Here is a 20,124-nt window from a genome sequence, read left to right as displayed (position 1 = left end):
GCGCGGCCTTACCACTCATGACGCGCTGTGCCTTCTTGGAAACTCACCTGGAGGCTCGATGACTGGCAACCAAAGGGGCCACGCGGCTTCTCCTGATGCAGTGACCCCAGTTCATGGGGGCTGCCATCTTTGTTCCTTCATGCAAGCTCACGGGACCACCAGCCTGTTTATTTGCCTGCACAGTGAAAGCAGCGATTGGCAGTAGCCTGTGGCAAAGCAAATCCTGGATGAAAGCCCCCAGGCCTGAAAGGAGGCCCCAGACTTAGCCCTGTCTGTTGCATCCTTCTCTGAAGGGACGCTTGTTGCTGCTGGTGTGTTGCCTGCTTCTGACCTCATTCGGCCTTGTGCCCTTGCCCAGTATTCTGCTGCTGATGCCGCCGCTTAATCATCCTCCCTCTGTTGCTGGTCTTGTCATCTGCCAGTTTGCAGTATCCTTGCTGTACCCCTTTTCCTGGGTACCCCCTTCTGTCTTTGTTCTTTTGCCTTTTGCCCCTGTGTTCTCTTCTCCTCACTTCTCTCCTTCCTTCTGTCTTCATTGGGCCTTCCACGTCTGTGCCTGCACTGCCTGACACAACGCTAATACGTGGTTGGTCCTTCCTCGTGGTGTTGGCAAGGGGATCCTTGTCCTTGGCCCTTGATATATATCCACAGACCCGGGTTCCGGGGGTGTCTTCAATCATCGCTCAATGCAGGACCGGATCGGACATCGGGCTGAAGACCTACCCTGGACCGACAAAAAAGCAAAACATCAGGTACGTGGGAGTCACACGGGGAAGCACCTTGTCACTGTACCACTATCAGAACAACCAAGGCATAGGAGAATGATTCGCTTCTCCTGTAAACTGGTTCCTCACCAAATTCAATTCAATAAAGAAGTATTAGGTAGTTCTTAGTAATTACTTGTATTAAATCATACAGTTCAAATACTGGGTTCTTCAAGGACTCAACAGTCTCTTTCACTCGCTTGTTCTTCCTTTCCTTTCTGTTCTCTTCTTGTTTGATCCTATTTGGGATTATCCCTTTCCTTCCATGGGACAATTCTGTTCCTTTCTCTTTAATCAAATTTAGGATTTCCTCTTTACTCAATGTCCACTCTTTTTCTTGATTGGGAAGAGTTTGCAGATTCAAATACTGATTTGCTTGTCTTTGTCCACTCTCAATAATACATCTCGACTGGGAGAATGAGTGTTCTAATAATGCTTCTTACTTTTCTCATGTATTCTTGATAACTTATCCTGACTGGGACGAGGATGAGCGTTCCAGTAATGATTCATACTCTGTGTACGCTCTTGGCACTTGGTCGAGACTGGAATGAGTATGAACATTCCAGTGATGATTCTCACTCTCCTCAGGTATTCGTGATAACTTATCCTGACTGGGACGAGTCTGAGCGTTCCAGTAATGATTCATACTCTCTTTGTATACTCTTGGCACTTGGTCGAGACTGGAATGAGTATGAACATTCCAGTGATGATTATCACTCTCCTGTGTGTGCATTCCAGTAGTTATCTTTGATTCCCCTCGCTGGTCCGCTGCTCTTCCCGTTACCTGTATTACTCAGGGAGTACCTCACCGGGATTTCTGACAGGCTGGGGCCCGTTTGTTCAGATGTCAGGTTGGCTTCTCTTTCCTTTGTCCCTCCTTTGATCAGCTCGCTTCACAATGCCCTTATGGAAGTGGTATTGAGTTGTTTGTGGCCTTACAAATGCACTCTGATATGGTCACGCCCCCACTTGTCACTCGCTCTGTCTCCTAATGCCTTGCATCCACCTCGGTCTGTGGCATGTCATCGCTCCTCCAGTACCACACTTTAGAAGCTGCACTCTTGCTTCTTTCCACCATCAGACGCTGTGCGTCCAAGTTTCTCTGTGTCTCTCTCCTAGCTGATTTGAAACATGCGTGTTCTCCTCTCACCAAGGTCTCCACCTCCAAGATTTATGACTCTGCCATGGGACTTCCCCGGCGAAGTGTTAAAGTCCTTCTTCTATGTTTTATTTACACTCTGTATTTTTCCAGTGGGTTTCTTCGTCCCACTAACCTAGAAGTTTTCCTTCAGAGTGCCTGGTTGATGATTAACACATTTTATTTCGTTATTCATGTTTTCTTTCACTGGGTGTTCTTGAAGATGGGCTTGGGATATGTTGCTAGGGAGTTCCTCATAAGAACGGAAGTCCTTGTCCCTAGAGGGGTGTCTCTCCCAGGGAGGTTTTCTCCCAGGGAGGTCCTGCTTGCCTCTACCCCTAGGGAGGGTATTGTATAGCGGGTCAACCCCCCTAGCCTCACAGGGAAAGACTCCCCCTGCGGCGAAGTGACAAAATCCCATGATTCATCACACTACCCAACCCCATTCGACCTCCACACACCCACACACCCTCAACATCGACATCCACTTCCAGCCCAACATCCACACCACACCGACATTATGAAACACTGCTTCTAATGAGATGCCAGCAATGCAACTCCCAGATTCAAAGCTTTCCAAAGGAAAAGCTTTAAAACATCCAGCCAGAACTATGAAATAGGCCTGCATCTAGAAGGAGGACAAGAGTAGCACACATTCCAATGTGCGTGTGAGCTAAGAACAACATCCAGCCAAGATCAGTGCAGGAGTGCCACAAATTAGCCTGGGCACCTCACCCAAAGAAGGAAGGGACACATAGGGAAGAACAGGTGGGTTTGGGAAATTCTGTGGGTTTGATCTTCAGAGAAGGTAGGAATGGGATTCAGGGATTGACCGCTTCCATCCCTGGGGGTGCAGGTGGGCAGTCACAGCTGTTCTATACACATGGACACAAGGAGAGACCACTATGGGCACTGTAGATCATCATGGGAGTAGAGATCCTCGTGTGGTAAAATAAGACTTGGTGATTGTTGGCTAGGACTGTTCGTTTATGCAAATTCCTCAGAATGTTCACTTGGAAGGCTTAGCAGTGAAGATCCAATCTCACCCTAGAGCCCTGGAATTCAATACAATGTTATTGTTGTCAAGTGGTGCACCTTGAATGGCAGGGCTGCCCGTGGCCAACAAGAACCCATGTTTATTATGCATGTTCCCCGATGATAATGACCCATCATTTTATAACCATTAAGCTTGCGAACAAGCATCCTCCCTAGCATGCACAGTGAGGCCAAGAATGGGTACTCGGCATGTTTGCGCTGCTACTTTACCCATACTATGGGCCCAATATTCACACCTCGCTCTACCCCTCAGCAGGGACGTCATTTCACCAAAATGCCAGGGGTAGCGGAAGTGACATCACACGACCCTTGACCCCTGGTGACATCACAGTAAGTGATGTAATTTGACCAAAACCCCAAAGTGATATCGCGGGATGCGATGGAATGCGACCTTTCACCTGTTGACAAAACAGGAAGTGCTATCACATAGCATTGTACACTACAAAAAATATGGTTACGATATCACTATAATGTGATGGACATTTCATACAAGAATGGATCGCCATATGTATCGTTAAGATCAGTGTGTATAGGCCCATGTTACCAAATGACTGTGAATGCAAGCATACGTCCATGACCAAATAATAATGATGTGTTATCATATAGCACTTACGCTTAAACGCTTCATATAGAAAACATATACACCCAATATCACCCAACCTGTGTTGGTACTCATTTATTGACCTCGGAAGGATGAAAGACTGAGTTGAGGCATTTAAGAACAGACTGAATCAGTGACTCGCCCTCTGAAGTGTGCCTGAAATAAACCTTTAATGAGTCTAGTAGTAATTGTATAGAATTCCAGAAAGACCCATTATTTGGTATTCCTGATCTTTCTTATTTAGGGTCAGTGCTGAAAGTGTTAGACTTGTGTCACTTCGTTTTCTTCTTTTTTTAAGGGGCTTTAACAAGAAAGCCAGCCACTCCAGAACCAAAGAGCCACATGGTGCTGGCCACAGCCCATGAGCTTGCATTACAACAAAAAAAAACTTTTTTTTTCTTTTTTTTTTCTTTTTTTTTCTAGAGGTCGCAAGGGTGACCACAGAGGTCGCAAGGGAGACCTCAGAGTTGCAGTTGCGACCTCTGGCGACCCCTAAATGACTTCCCTGCCCCTCAGAAAAAAAAGCCTGACTTTCATCTGAACACACACACAAATATTTTCCCATAATGTGCACGCATGCAATGAGACTTAATTGAACCATATACCAATACTCCCACTTGAGGGCACGTTCAGTCATGCTGGGTCTGCCCATAATGCATTTATGCCAGAAGTGTTGCCGACATCCCGTTCCCTTCATATCTCCCCTCGCCCGTGCCGGATTGGACATGTTACTGATGGCACCGCGTTCCCTTGCCACGCCCCCCCACCCCGCCTCCTTCCTCCCAAGACACATCCATTCTGGATCCCAGGTTTTACTGTCAGTGCCTCCTTGTACCAACCTGCCTGAAATAGCACACCTCCCTCCTCCTCAAGCCCACACACACACACACACTAGACATGCACACTGCACTCATGCAGGTGAAGACACGTTCACACACCAGGGACACTCTGACAACCTTCTTGCGTTGTTTGCTCCTCAACTTAAATGTCTATGTGATGTGATTGGAGTTCTGGAGTCAGAAAATTTAGAACATGTTTGTGTTGTGGGTAGTGCACCCCCACCTTTCATCTACTACATTGACTGGAGTAGCACTGTGTGGTAGGTGAAAGGTGTGAGTTTTAAATTTGAATCAAATCGTACATCTTTTCACTTTGTGCAAAAACAAGAGGCAGCACCCTTGTGCCCAAACGCATTAGCCGCCTCTTTTCTTAACTCTATGTGAGTCTATCTATTGGTTAACACTGACATGTCAGGGGTTTAGGGGAATCAGTGGAGGGGATAGCTCCGGGACAATGCGTTTGACTTGGAAGGAAGAAAACTCAGAACAACACAAGTTCAAATCCCAGTCCCTCGCTTGTAGACTTGTCTCCGGTATTAAGTGCGTTATAGAAGATTAATGAACTTGTCCCTCCCTTTGCAATGAAAGTGGCTGAGGTGGATTTTAATGTTTTGCGCATATGTGAGGGGTCAGAAATGTGAGGCGGACAACTTTGTGAAGGGTTTTCATAAGTTGCCATGTTATTAAATCAAAAGAGTTTGCTTAACGCCTCACTATATCCCTACCCTACAGAGGATTTCCCTGCCTATCAAAATAAACTAAAGGAAAACACTCTAACAAAATGAATCTGTCGATCACCCTTACACATACAATAAATATATGAAGGGAATATATGGCAATTGAAATATAACAAAAGTCAGTGTTATCCAACATGAACTTAATAACTTTCTCCTTGTAACCTGGACAATGTTGCCTTCCCCAGATTCAAAGCAGGAAGTTGCATCAATAGTTAAAAATGTAGGAAAATTCCATTCTATAACAAAGTTCTAGTGATAAGGTTCTTCTAGCTCCAAAAGCCTCTCACTTGGACTTTCCAACAGTTCAACAGAAAAGACAACTCTTTGTGTCTCCCCTTGTATCAAATAATTCAACACAACCTCTTCTTAAGAAACTATAACACTTCTACAGTTCATCTTTAGTAACAGCAATGTTTTGTCAAGATAATTTCACAAGATAATTTGGTGGTTTTAGCCACTTCCCCTTCAGTCTTTAACCACAATATAGTACTTCAACAACTTCTGACTGGTTCACTCACCTGCCAGGTCTACCACTACAACGTCCCTTGCCATGGTGTACTCTCCTTCCAGGACCAACAGCTTCTAACACTATTAGAAGTACTCCTGTGGTAAAGTTCTCTTCAAAAACTTAGTGAAGTCTCTTGACTTTCAACATCATTAATGAATAATTATTCTGAATGGACATGAAACACACTGATGCTTTTTATGTCACATGCAACACAAATTATGCTCTTCTCCTCCGGAATGATAACTGTCAGGAGGGCAGCCATTCTACCACTCTTATGTTCCCAATCGTACATCAACCAACTGCTGAATGTGACTTTTTATCATCCTTGCTCTTCTTTGTCTTAGACAATGCTTGTTTGGATCTTTATCAAGTATTGCCTCTTCTTCTCTTAAGCACTAGGGTTTATAATTGTCTTGCTTTTGAGTTGGCCTCTCTTGCCTTTGGCAATATTGCTTCTTGTAGCGTTTATGGCTTTCTTTCAATATTGCCTTCTTTTGGCATAGGTAATTACTTCTATCTTTGTAATTAGGTTTGTAACCTTTCTGTCTGTTTCCAAAGTTCTTATTTTTCCCCTTTCATTGTTTTGTATCAGTTAGACATGTAACATTGTTTGTTTTTTGCCCCTTTCTTTTCTTTACATTAATTTGGTATTCAGCATTTACTCTAGTGGCTAGCGGGCATTTACAGAGCGTTCTGGGGTCACATACTATTGGTGAACTCACTGGGTGCTCCATATGCATTCGCTCACACTGCTGCCATTCTTCCATCTGCTTCTTCTGCTCTACGCTACACAGTAAGCTGCATTCTTCTTCTTCCTGCTGCCCGCACCAGTCGGGAGAGGAGCATTCCTTGCTCCAAGTGTGATCAGGTGATCGCTGGCTGCCAGAGCACAAGTTAGTTTCGGGAAAGTCTTTCGAATGTACTCTTCCTGCCATGCACCCTCTGTATTCACGGCCACTAGGGAAAAAGCTTGCTGTAACAATGCTACTTGCCACACAGCCTCTGCATACAGGGTCATCCCGATTAGAGACCCCCTCGAAACCGTCATCCGCTTCACAGCAAGCGGTAGTCCCGGCATCTCTGCTTCCCTTCAACCTCTGTTGCCAATGCAACATGGAGTCTCAAACAGAATTTCACCTTCTGCTTCTCCTAATGGCCTGAACATGAGGGAGTCCTATATACCCACTAGATTTTCTCAGGTGTGGGTCATTAGAATCATTAGACTGCACCTTGTAGTTCAATAACTCCACATCCCAGTTCCTCATCCCAGTACTTTGTGCATTGTGGGACTTGAAATCCCCAATGTTCAAATCACCTTTTCCTGGCTGAACATTGGTTTTACATAAACTTACTTTACTTCTATTCATGACTACATTTTCAGAAAGACATTTAAAAAGGAGTCAAGGATTGTTTTGAAGTCAAAGGAGAGATACCTTTATCAGAACTTAAGATTGTAATGTTCTGGTTTCTACATTTAACATTCTCTTGTTGGCTACAGTAATTCCTACTATTATAAATGTGGGTCATTTTATGGTTGGAAGCCTTACGCCTAATACGTGCTTGATTAGGATGATATTTGCAGGCCCAGGATCAATAGCTTTGGGACAAGAAATCTCACTTTGATAACAAGCCATTACATCTTCTGGCATCACTAACATCTCTTCCTCCGAGGAAGACCGATGCTGCATCTCACTCAACGTTATCCTACTATTCCCTTCGGACCCTTCTCCTTCCAGGTGATCCTCCCGGCTAATACCACCTCCAGGGTTAGGATTAGGTAGTAGCTGCCTTCCCCAGGCTACCTGGGAGGAGAATTTAGGTAGGGTTTATGTGAGGGCTCCACAGAAATCCTCACATATAGCTTCCCTTGGTGTTTCAAAAGTCAGGTAGGTGCTTGGAATAGTCAACCACTATGGGCACCAGGCAGAGGCAGAAGTGTAATCAAAAAGTAGTGAAACTAACAGCTACCCATGAGTTAAGGGCTTGGGGGCAGGGCAGCTAGATAGCTAAATTATTATGCCCTATGGGGAGCGAAAGATACCCAGTTGCTAAGGATTTGGGTGGCAGAGCAAATAGACAGCCATATAATCCTTCCCTATGGGGAGCGGGAGATACTCAATGCTAAGGATTTGGGGGGCAGAGCAAATAGACAGGCAAATGATCCTGCCCTATGGAGAGCGAGAGATACTCGATGCTAAGGATTTGGGGGGCAGAGCAAATAGACAGGCAAATGATCCTGCCCTATGGAGAGCGAGAGATACTCGATGCTAAGGATTTGGGGGGTAGAGCAAATAGACAGCCAATTGATTGGGATGAGCCAAAGAAGGGGATCCTTTAGGATGATTTTTCGTTTTGCTCTCTTGGGTGAAAACATTTTTCAGTTTGTAACACTAGGACCCCTCTTGAAGGGTATCCCGTGCAAAACAAAGCACATTTAGGTTTATACTTGTTCAACCTTGCAATGACATTTTCCATTGTTGTTCATACGTTTCGCCCTTTCAGTGCATGTTGTGTTGTATCAAAACTAGGGTGTGGCCTCCTGGCGCTAAGAGAAGTTTTGCATACTTCAAGTGTAAGAAATCTGGTGGTACCCTGGCCGTTAATGTAGCACAATAATTGTGCCAAATCCGCCGCTCCTAGTCTGTACAGGCTGTAGGAGACGCCACCCTGAAGTGGTGCCCGAACAGTTGTGCCAATGTGTAGAATAACTGCACACTTTGGGTCAGTAAAAAATGCAGAGTACAAACAGTCTCAAAAGGCTACAAAGATCCAAACAACAAGTAATTGGGAGACTAAGTATAGTGTTTAACTCTAAAGAGTCCTCCAAGTAAAATAAACCAGTGGGCGTGAACCACTAAAACACAGTTCCAGAACTATGACTATTATTTTAAAAAGCAATGCAAGTATAAACAGTAACAAATAAAATGAGTGCAAATCCACTCCCATTGGTTCCCGCTCCCTTCAACCTGTGGTGTTAGGATGTATCCCAGCTTCAAATAGTGAAACGCCAATGTTGCATTCATGCAGTAACTAAACATCGCTAGTGTACACGCACATGTATGCATTTAGTAGCTGGAGAAAATCATGATGGCTATGGCAGGGCAGTGGGCGCTTGCACACCTTAGATCATGCCTGGTGCCGCACAGACTGCTCTCGTGCTCCCTGGCTAGCCAGGAGGCTGGTGCTCTTGGCATGCAGGGACTTTAGCAGTGGATTACAGGCTTAGTTCGGCATAGTCCCCTCCTCAGCACAGGCGTAGCCAGGATTGTCTAGCAGGTGGGGCCTGAAGCCAAGGTAGTTGGGCCCACCACAGTGACATGAACATCTGTAAATGCCCACACAGAGCTGCTGAGTGGGCATTTACCGATTTTTGCCTGGGCCTTGCCCGCTCAGACCCTACCCTGTCTACGCCTCGGCTCGTGAGGACTCCTCGTGATATTGCTACATGTGTTCCGATGCCAGACAACCCCGATGACATTGCCATCTCGCTGATGTCTTCGTGTAGCGCCGACTATACGTCTATTGATTTCTCAAAGGCTTCCAATGTCAGCGTGAGCACCTCATCAATTCACCACAAACCACTAATGGCTCCGCTTGCAGTGCTCAAAATCCCTCAAAACTTGCCTCGGCGTCCTAACGACTCCTTCTTGGATGTAGCGTCTCGCGTATTTATTTCGCCTTCGATCCATAAGAGGTAGGGGAGTCCCATGTAAGATATGTGCAAAAGTGATACCTGAGCGTGTCCAAAGAATATTAAATGCAGAGGGCCGTGACCCGCAGCCATCAGAACAAATGCGAATTGGCAAGCCAACTCTAGTCCCCATAGCTCCATCGCGGCGCTCTCTCCACATCTGGACATGGGATTCAGTTATTCTGCTCCGCCATGGAAATCCAGGGGGCTAAAACAAGGATGCAAGTACCAGCGCATCTCATCACTTCTGCCCCAAAAGGTTGCACCCTATTCTCAAGGGGCATCGGGAAGTGCCCATCGCAGATGACAACATTCCGATTCCTTTCACACCCCATTTGCGCAAGTAAGCGGGCCTTTCTGTGCATTTTAAGGCGAATCTCCAACTCACAAATGGCATGCGCTTTGAAATGCGCTGAAATTAAGCACATTACCCTGCACCGGTTGAGACAGGTGCAGAAGCATGCACAAAGCATGATGGGGTCCTTTCGGACCTGTCATGCACTTTCAGTTAAGCATGGCAGCAGTAAATTTAACCACTGCTTCTACACTTCCATTTCTATCGCCCAAACAGGAATAGCATTTTTTTTTTGTTTCGTTTAAATGTCAGTAACTGGCCCTTCAGAACCCGTCCCTATGAAAAGAGCACCCAGCACCACATGGGTGATTGGAGCCTGTCGTACATTAGTGTCGGGCTGTGCGCTCCTGGCACCAAAGTATGCAAAGGGCTGTCCACAGAATCTTGTGTGCTGCTTCACAGCACCAAAAGAAATGTGCAGGCCATCTTTGAGACTTCTAAAACGAATGAAAATGAAAAATGGTCTGCACTTTTTTTTCATCTGAATTAGTTTTTGAGAACCTGCCCTTTAACCTTTCACAGCTTCTTAAAATAGATACACACATAATGCAAAAACACCCGCCTTTGCCCAGGACAAAAACTACACCACAGTTGTCCGTTGTTTATTTATTTATTTTTGCATTTGTTACACTGCAGCAAAACCCTCGGGTATCTAGGTGCTAGTTACATTGAGGGAATCGATAAGAAGGGAGAGGGGGTGGGAAAAAGACATTAGGAGGAGTGTTGAGTCTTGAGTCTTTAGGAGAAAGTTAGTTGAACATCCAGGTCTTTAAGTTTCTGCGGAGGCTCCAGTAGGCCATTCTTTTCTGAGTGCTGGAGGGAGATTGTTCCAGAGTTGGGCGGCCATGACGTGGAAGTTCTTGTCCCCCACGGAGAGGCGATTGAAATTGGGTATCTTTAGGAAGTGAGAGCTCGCAGATCTAAGAGGTCCGGCAGGGGAGTATTTCTCCACGCAGCGTGGGGGGAGTAGGTCGGAGCAGTGTTGGGGAGACATTGATGGACCAGGACAGTGTGTTGAACCTAATAATTTCTTGGATGGGTGGCCAGTGTGCAGCTCTCTTGGTTTTTGAAATGTAGTCAGATTTGGGGAGACCAATGGCCACTCGGAAAGCATTGTTCTGAATCGTTTGAAGCTGAAGGTTGTGCTCAGAAGTACTGGTAAAAAAGGGCATTGCAGTAGTCGAGCTTAGATCCTTTGATAGCTCTTGCAAAGAAAAGGCGGTTGGGAGTGGAGTGGAGAGGTAGGGCCTGCTGGCATGAATCAGTTTGGCTGTGTAGGCCGCAGACGACCCATTGAGTTCACTTGGCAAGAGTGATCAAGGTTGGCATCCAGGTAAATGCCAAGGCGTTTGGCAGCAGCAGAGGTGGGGATTCGATTTCCATCAGTGATCAACTCTTTGTAGGCTGGGTCAATGTTGCAAAGTGTGGAGTGGGAGCAGACGATGAGGATTCCAGGTTTCTCATCATTGAGGCAGAGTAGGTGAGAAGCAACACAGTTTTGTATGACTTCATATACTGAGTTTATGGTGGCTGAGTCCTGAGCGTTAAAAACGGAAAGTGGCATAAGGAGCTGCATGTCGTCAGTGTAGTTTGTGTAAGATATGCCAAGTAGGTCAAGGTGGTTGAAGAGGGGTTTTCATATAAATGTTGTATAGAGTGGGGGAGAAACAGGAGCCTTGGGGAACTCTGCAGGTGACAGGTGTAGGAGAGGCAGTAAAGTCATCAATGAAGACTCGTGAAGATCTGTCGGGTAGGAAAGACCTGATCCAGTTGGTGGCAGATGGAGAGAAGTTGGCTGCCGAGGTGAGTTGAGAGCAGAGGATTTGGTGGTCTACCAGATTGAATGCTGCAGAGTGGTCCAGCATAATCAGGAGGGAAGGTTTGCCAGTGTTCTTGATGGCACCGAGTTGAATTTTCAAGTCAAGGAGGGCAGTTTTGATTCTGTGCTTGGTACGGAAACCTGATTGGTGAATGCCCAAGATATTGTTCTCCTCGAAATACTGTTGAATCTGGTGTGGGCTACATGATCCAGGATCTTCAGGAGGTAAGGTACCATAGTAATGGGGCCATAGTGTGTGGGTATGGGGAGGTCAAGGGAGGGTTTCTTGAGTAGCAGTAGGACCCATGCTTCATTCAGGGATGTTGGCACTGAATTAGTGGAGAAGGTGTTATTGATGATGACTGTGACGAAGGGAGTAATTGTCTCAGCACAGTCTTTGATGATTGGAGCTGGTCAAGTGTCAACTTTGCAATGCAAAGGTTTGAGACTCTTGATGGTCTTGGTGACATCCAGGGCTGAGACAGGATGGAAGTTGAATGGGGTGCAGGTGTGGGTCGGTAAGGGGCTGTGGGAGGTGGAGGTTTGGCTAGCATGAAGTTGTTTGGAGGGAATTCTTTTTCTTTGTGGGAGTTGACTTTTCCAGTTAGGGCATCTTGGATTTTGTGGCATCAAGCACTGTCCACTGTCGGGTCTGGCTGTGGGGATGGGGGATCTCTAGTTCCGGAGGATTGAGAAAAGTTCCCGGGAGTTGGATTTTCCGTTGCTGATTCTGGAAGTGTAGCTGCTGGCTCTGGCAGTGTGGATTTCCCTTCTGTAGTCTTTGACGAAGGAAGAGAGGAGGGCTTTGGATGCAGGAGAGTTTTTTTTTTTCTCCAGGCTAGCTCGGAGGTGTGCTTTTTGGCATGAGTTTCAAGGAGTTCAGGTGTGAACCAAGTTTTTTTTTTTTTTTTGTTTTTTTTTTTTTTGTTTTTTTTTTGTTGTTGTGAGGCTATGGCTTTCCTGAGTTTGAGAGGGGCAAGAGTGTCGACTGTCTGATCAATGGTTTGCTTGTAGGAGTCGTCCAGTGCTGCTGGATCTATCACTGAAGATGGGTGGTGAGCAAGGGTAGTAACGGGGCGAGGTTGGTGGAATTGAGGGTTTTTGTGCACTGGGCCATACCTTCAGGTTAAGCAGGGTGAACTGGTCTGGGGCGTTCTGAAGGGGGATTTTGAAGGCAATGGTGTGGTGGTCAGAGCATGGAAAAAAGGAAGTGATGGGAATGGAAATGTTACAATTGAGGTCACTAATCCAGTCAAGGGTGCAGCCTTGGTCATGGGCGAGCTCGAGAGAACATTGTGTGAAGCCATCATGGTTAAGTGCAGTGGCAATGCTGGAGGCTAGTGCGTCTGCTGGATCATTGAGGCGTAGGTTGAGGTCCCCAAGGATTACAACTTTTGAGTTGGGCATGATGGAGGAGAAGATGCTTTGCAGTAAGTTATCCTCGAAGGCAAGACTGGGGCCTGGAGGTTGGTAGATAAGGAGTATGGTGATGGAATCATTTGGGCCTGCAGTAGGGATTCGCAATTGGTGATGATATTGGTTTGCGTGGCTCCGACAGTGAGGGTGTTTTTGAAGATGAGGGCGACGCCGCCTCCTGTTTTAGAGCATCTGTCCCATTTTAGGATGGGGTAGCCCAGAGGGATGGCGATGGAAACGGTTGGGCCTGCAGCAGGGTGCAGCCAGGTTTCAGTGATGGCAAGTAAGTCGAGGTTGTTGGAGGTAAAAAGGTCAAAGATTTCAGCTGCATGGGTAGCTCTAGCGGGGGTGCACGTTTGTGTAGGTCACAATGGCAGAATCAGGGATTTCAGGTTCCATGGGGCCTGGTCTGCAAATCTGGGGTAGGCGGAGAGGTTGAGGAGAGTAGTGTGGGATGCACACGGTGAGTTGAGTGTGTAGCCTGAAAAATCTATTCCTCATACGGATTGGAGGGTGTGTAGCAAAGGCACAATTGGGGATTTCATGATGTGTGGAGCCTGGATTGCGAATCTGCGATGGCCAGAGAGGTTGAAAAGCGTGGAGCATGATGTGAGCCGAGTGTGTAGCCTGAGAAACCTATTCCTTGTAGGGATAATGATATGATAATGAAATGGCATTTATAACGCGCATATACACAAGTGTTACAAAGAGCGACGAGGCAAGGGAGGGGAACAAAGGGAGGACGGACAATGATCCTACTAGTCCAGGTGTCATTCAGATCGCACAAGTGCATGGGAAGGGGGAAGGGACAGTGCAGTACATGGGAAGATGATAACAATAAGTAAATAATGGCCAGCATGTGGCAAGTGCATGGGAAAGTGTGGGAATCCGGTGTCAAGGGCTGGTAGGGGGACTGTACGGATACAGAACAGTCCCCAAGTGCGGGGGTTGCCAGGAGGTCAGCAGAGGAGAGGAGGAGAAAAGGCAGAAGCAAAGAGAAAGGTTTTGAGGTGCTTCTGGAACCAGAGATGGTTCTCCTCAAGTTTAAGGGAGGAAGGGAGTCTGTTCCAGAGGGAGGTTCCAGCCTGAGAAAGAGATCTACCACCAACGTGTTGCTTGGAGAAGCAACTGACCCTGAGGGAGTTGGAGGCAGATGAGTGAAGAGTTCGAGAAGGAAGATATTTACGGAGAGTTGAAGGTATTGAGGCCCCTGATTCCCTTATGAATGATGCAGAGGGTTTTGAACTTAATCTTTGCAGCCACTGGGAGCCAGTGCAGAGATTTCAGTCCTGGAGAGATACGATCACCGGGCTTGAGGCCAAAGACAAGTCTCGCAGTCTTGTTCTGGATAAGTTGCAGAGGGCGGAGAGTAGAAGCAGGGATATTTAGAAAGAGGCTGTTAAAATAGTCCAGCCTAGAGAGAACCAGAGCTCTGGAGACAGTGAGCTTCAGCAGGAAGGAGAGGAAGGGAATGATACCTCTGAGGACGTGCAGCTGGTAGTGTGACTTCTTAGAGATATCAGAGATGTGAGGAGAGAAGGAGAGTGTGGAGTCAAAGATGACCCCGAGGTTTTTAGCCTTGCAGGTGGCAGCAGGAGGAGGGCCAAGAAAGAGGATCAGTGGGGGCATAGCGATGGTAGAGTCGAGAGCGTCTGGCTGTTGGGGGAGTAGACGGAGGTGGCCTTGGTGTGTGTTAGGGGAGAGGCGAGGTGTGGGAGGCAGAGGCACCAGGGTGCTTAGCTACGGTCCAAGTGAAATGAGAGTCCCTGAAGCATGGCTAGAATTGCATGGAGGGTGCTGTGGGTGCTCTTGGGTTACAGGCTGTAGCTGGTCTCGGATCTGCCTGAAATTTTTGCAAGACCATGGTGATGGAGCTCAGCCAAGAATGCAAGGCAAGGTACGTAGCGGACGGAATCAGCGGCACCATTGTGCGGCGCCTAACTACTGCGGCGCTCAAAGCTGCATTTCTTGCAGGTTGTAATAACATTCATAGGACCAGCCAAAATGCTTGAGGAAAACCATGGGAAATATTAGGGACCAAACCAGAGTCTCCCATGGTTGACCCCCAAGAAATCATGGATAACCATGGTTTGTGAATGGTCATAAGAGCTACCCTATTGCATACAAGAAGACAGTCTTTTTAGTTTGGGCTATTAAGTGTCACTTGAGGCACCTATAAGCTGAAACTATTGCATTGGAGTATAGATAGGGAGGAATGGCATATGAGGAGGGACACAGTCTGTAGGTGGTGTTTGTTTATGTGGCCACCCATTGCCTACCAATGGCCATTCCAACCCAGGCCTGCCTCTGCCCACCCTACACAGGAAAAAGGGATACTTTTGTTCTGAAGCATAATGCCAGCAAGATAGCAAGCCAGTAAACTGCTTCCCTTGAAATCTGTGTCCAGCCTGCAGCAAACTGTTTTGAATACTGGCTGTCGTTTGTCCTTCCGGGATCAATACATTCAGTATTAATACGTTGTGTAATAACACACTTTATTCCAGTGCTTAGAGGTGTGAGGAAGCACTATTAAAGATATGATCCATCTGTTCCACTCTAAACGTTTTACTTCTTAGCAGGAAACGTGTTAGATTGTCAGCCCATTAGACAAATAATTCCGTATTTTATTTGGGGCTTTATATATTGGAAATGCAGCTAGGAAGTAATGGTGTCCTGGATATGATGATGACTAACATTTGAGGTAAGAAAGGTGGCGGGGGGGCGATATGTTTCTTTACTGGCGCCTACTGGAATGCTCTTCCTCGCTCTCTGCGTTCTATTTACTCCTATTCTATCCTCTGTGCTGCCGTAAAAACTTTATTACTTCAATCTTAATTGTATTATAAGTCTCATTTTAAGTGTTATTTTTTATTGTACTACCCTTTTCACTAGAATTGTATTGTAAATTATGTCTGTACAGTGCCTTGGTGTAAGGCACTATATAAATGACAAATACGACAAAAATACGAAACAATATGAGGCATGGGCTCTTCCCGTCATGGGGGTGGGATGTGATGCTGTAAAGCAAGGAGCTGATCACTAAATGTGCCCCGAAGGGGATATATTTAAATGGGCATATGTAGCAGAAACCCACTGAGCGTGCTCAATGAGCTGTACCCTGTTCGGGAGTAACTATTAGTCTACTTGCAATCATGACAGATTTTCATTAGCACTTCATGAGGCTTAATCGGTAAATCATGAACAAAGTAGCATATATATTTAAGAATCCGGATATTCCTCAGCTAGGAGACTATTCTATAAGCAAAGGTATGTCTGTGTTACTTGCCGTTACAGCGGTTTTCTGGTAGACATAGTGATAAGTGGGTGTTATCAATGTTCCTAGCAGGTTATAAAATATTGTGCCTCATTAATAGGGTGCCGGGGTACTGGCACAATGGTGCCAGTAAGCGTACCAGCACTGTTGTTACCGGACCGGCACACTCCGAGTTCTGTGAGTGACTGCTGTCCTGCCAGCAAGGCCAAACCTGGCGGGCGGGACAGCAGCCGCTCACAGACTTTGGCAGAAGCACCGACACTGTTGCACATGGTGCAGGTGCTTCCGTCCTCCCCATTCCTATTGAGTCCTATGGGACTCGAATGGGAAGGGGGAGTTACATTTCCCGGGAAAAAAAACACAACTCCGGCGGTAGCATGCTGTTTTTACCCCATCATTTGAGGCCCATTGTAATTCTGTTCCCGTTCTTGACTGCTTCATAAACCTGCTCATTCGTACTCCAGTACTCCTACTTGTGACCCTCCGCCCTATGGCGTGCAAGCACTGTGGGGTAAGAGTAAGGTCTTTGCAGGTACAAGACTCTGCCTTACAAAATTGACTCCCACAACAACCCCACTTCTAAAACCACTCGAAGTAGTATGAGAAAGAGTAATTCACCGATTACACCCAGTTCGTTTGCTCTTCCCAGCCCTGCTGAGCCATCTTCACGCCATCCCATTCCCATTTCTGCCATCTTTTGGAAAGGCATTCTGGACCAGCCAAGGGGATCTACGTCTAAGATGTTATTGCTGGAGGTTTTGTACCTTTTCTGTTTTATTTTTTTGTTTTTTTACAAAATGTTTTTTTTTTATTGTGGGCAGGCCCCACATATTCCACCTTCCTCCCCATCCCTCTAACTATACTAAGAGTCCTTTTTAAAGGAACCTCTTCCCGCCCCTGCCTTAACAATACACAGCAAAAACATCTTTTCACCAAATGTGCTAAAATGGCCGCAATCAGATGGGCCGATACTGTCTCTAACCCACCCAGTGGTACTCATTCCTTCTTGCCCATCAGTCTATCTTCCTGGAAAAGCACCCGGGAGCAACCAAGAGAAGTAATGATCATACAAACCAAGGTACAAAATTACAGAGGACTTGAAAAGTATAACAGTATTCATGAATAACATTCTTTTAGTTGTTAGCATATGAAACTGATATGATCCTCTGTCTCCATGGAAACAATGTTATATCACATTTACAAAGGAAAACTTGGCTATTTTCGAAAAGTTCAAGGATGATACGCCCACATAAAACAAAAAATTAAGCGTTGCTCTTAAAAAGAAAAAAAATCCCTGTCTTATCGATGAGAAGGAGTCGGATACAACACAACAACACAGAGTGTCTGGCATTCCCAGCAAGGCTCATCTCTGTATGTCTGCCTCTGCTGTTGGTTCTGTTTCTCGCTTTGCTTGCTCTGCAGCTCTCCCCTCCTGGCCTTAATTGCAGGTGTTCCTTGGGTTTAAATGTCCAACGCAGCTGATTGTTAGTTTGACAGCTATTCTGCACATTTAACTTGATGTTTCCTTCATTCTACATCGACTGCTTCCCTCTCTTCCTCGTCTCAGTACTTGAGACTTTATGGGAGTTGGAGTCCAAAGGAGTTTGAAACCTTTTTAAGTTGCATTGCTTTACGTCTTTGTTTAGATAACCATCAGAAACAGGAGATGTTAAATGTATTTCATGCATGTTATGTATATATGAAGAGCGAATGATACCCTGGCTAGGATGTTTGTCAAGAAGGGGTTTCAGGGCTTTACAAATGGAGGGTTTTGAATAATAACAGCATGCCATCAGGAACTCTGCAATTATAGGGTCTTCTTCACATGAAAGGGAACAATGCCACATATCTTCTGATGGAGCCAACACATCTCCCCTACAGCCATCTCCTACCATGTGATCCTCCCTCATAATAACAACCCCACGGTCAGGATCGGCAAGTGGCTGCCTTCCCTGGCTACCTGGGAGGAGACCTTAGGCTGGGGTTCAGTGATGGCTCAATAGGATTCTTACCAGTATGCAGAAGGTGTCCCGCATAGGGAGTTCCGTTTGGGAATGGAATTCCTTGTCCCCTAAAGGGGAGTCACTCCCAGTGAGGTGCAGACCCCTAGTGAGGGGTTTTGTAGAGCGGGCTCACTCTAACCTCAAAGGCATAGTTCCCCCTTGGGGAGAGGGCACGGATACTCCTGATTCATGACATAGCCCAAAAACGTTTCCTGGAATTATGGTTTTAAGTTAGCAGTGGTGCATATAGGACTTTGACCTGTTTTAAATACAGAAAATGCAGGATCTTGGTCTCATTGCATTCTGCAGGGTGTTGATGGCATTGTCCATTTAAGTGTTGCGGTCCTAGTCCTGGTGCTATCCCCAGTGGTCGAGGCGTACAAGAAAATGTAGTGGAATTGGAACCTCGGCGAGGGACGCGGTCGGCTGGAACATACTTCAATACATGTGTCAATGGCTTGAAGGCAGGGAAGGTTTACAACCAAGTGGGTGGAACGGTCAAAAGACGGCCTCCCCTTTATTGTTTTAAACTTTTTACTCTGCCAGTCAGTCATTTGAAATATTTATATATTGCCTCTACTCGCTGATCTTCACTCCGCTGGAACGTATAACTAAAATCTCCCTGAACAGATGTCGCTTCAACAGGGGCCCAAAACTATAAAAACTTGTGCTGTCATGAGTATAATTTGATAATCTATTCCAAAGCCTGGGTCCCAACACTGAAATCATTTTATCACCTCTGGTCTGAATAAGAGTCCTAGGGAAGAATAGTTTGTGATCCTCCACTGATTAAAAGTATCCATCCTGGAATATACCATGTGATGCTATCCTTAAGATAAGACCAGATCGGCCCCATGGATGCATTTGAAGAAGATGTAGAGCAACTTCAACTGAACTGTTTACCCCATTGGAAGCAACAGCAGGATCCTGGGAGCAGCTGGGGCATCATCAGTTTTCCTACATGCAGAAACCATTTCGTTTTTAGCTACCTGGAGTCCGCTAATGCCTTTCAATGAAATAGCTCGGAGGAGGGCTACTCTCTGCAAATGGTCACTAAGGCCAGTACTAAAACTGTACACTAATCCAGGAGCGTAAAGGGACAAATCCTATATTGCCACCTGATATTCATATAGCATCTCTTGTAAATGGTCTTCTAAGCATTCAGAGGGAGGTGGGTTGTGTGGAGAAATGCATTCTTATTGTTATCTGAATCTCCTCCATCTCCCACTGACTAAGATGCAGCAGACTACGTCCATCCAGGATGAGCTGTCATTCAGACTTCATTAATGCATGTTCAAACTCATTTCAGTTGACCTGTGGATGCAATAGGGTGTTAAAATGAAGTCCTATGCTTTAACTTCAAAATTAACAGTTTCAGAATGGTGAACATGTACCTAAATGTAGTGGAACTCAGTTCCCAATAGTTCCCATTCACATTGACCTCTAGATTTCCCTTTGAAACTGAGTGGTTCAGGAATTCCACATTTGATAGTACATGTCCTCTGTGTTTGCCGTCAAAGAGAAGGTCAATGTGTGGTCTGACCTTTCAAGTGCCTAAGCTTTCGTTTCGTTTTTGGCAAACATCAAGCCTCCTTCCAAAGCAGCTATCGGCTTCTATTATAAAATAATTCAAAAAGATTCTGGGAATGTAAGTGTGATAAATCCACTTTGAACACAGTGTGTTAAATGAATGAATGTAAGTCTTTTTTTTTCAGTGGTGGTAATTAGCTGAAGATAAATGTGGCACTGGGGCCCCTCCTAACAGACAATCCTGAGCGGGAGGTATAGTCTTCATCCGCCTGTCGTGAGTGGGCTGGCCAGAGGAGAAGAAGAAGAAAGCCAGCCAGAATAGAACCTGCAAACTGTCGCTCGTTGGAGGAATCCGGGATGCGAGGTCTGTGGCCGAGAGCTCTCTGCTTATTG

The 20,124-nt window shown here is 46.0% G+C and overlaps 1 protein-coding gene across 2 annotated transcripts in view; it reads left to right on the top strand.

Annotated features, from left to right (window-relative positions):
- DAB2IP (DAB2 interacting protein) overlaps positions 1-20,124 on the top strand; it is a 1,964,804-nt gene that overhangs the window by 168,774 nt on the left and 1,775,906 nt on the right. The window lies entirely within an intron of this gene.

Source organism: Ambystoma mexicanum, chromosome 8 (genome assembly GCF_040938575.1).
Source record: "Ambystoma mexicanum isolate Mex_15411 chromosome 8, UKY_AmexF1_1, whole genome shotgun sequence".
Lineage (NCBI taxonomy): Eukaryota > Metazoa > Chordata > Amphibia > Caudata > Ambystomatidae > Ambystoma > Ambystoma mexicanum.
Note: the sequence above shows the minus strand (reverse complement) of the source record. Positions and strands in the feature narration are given on the sequence as shown.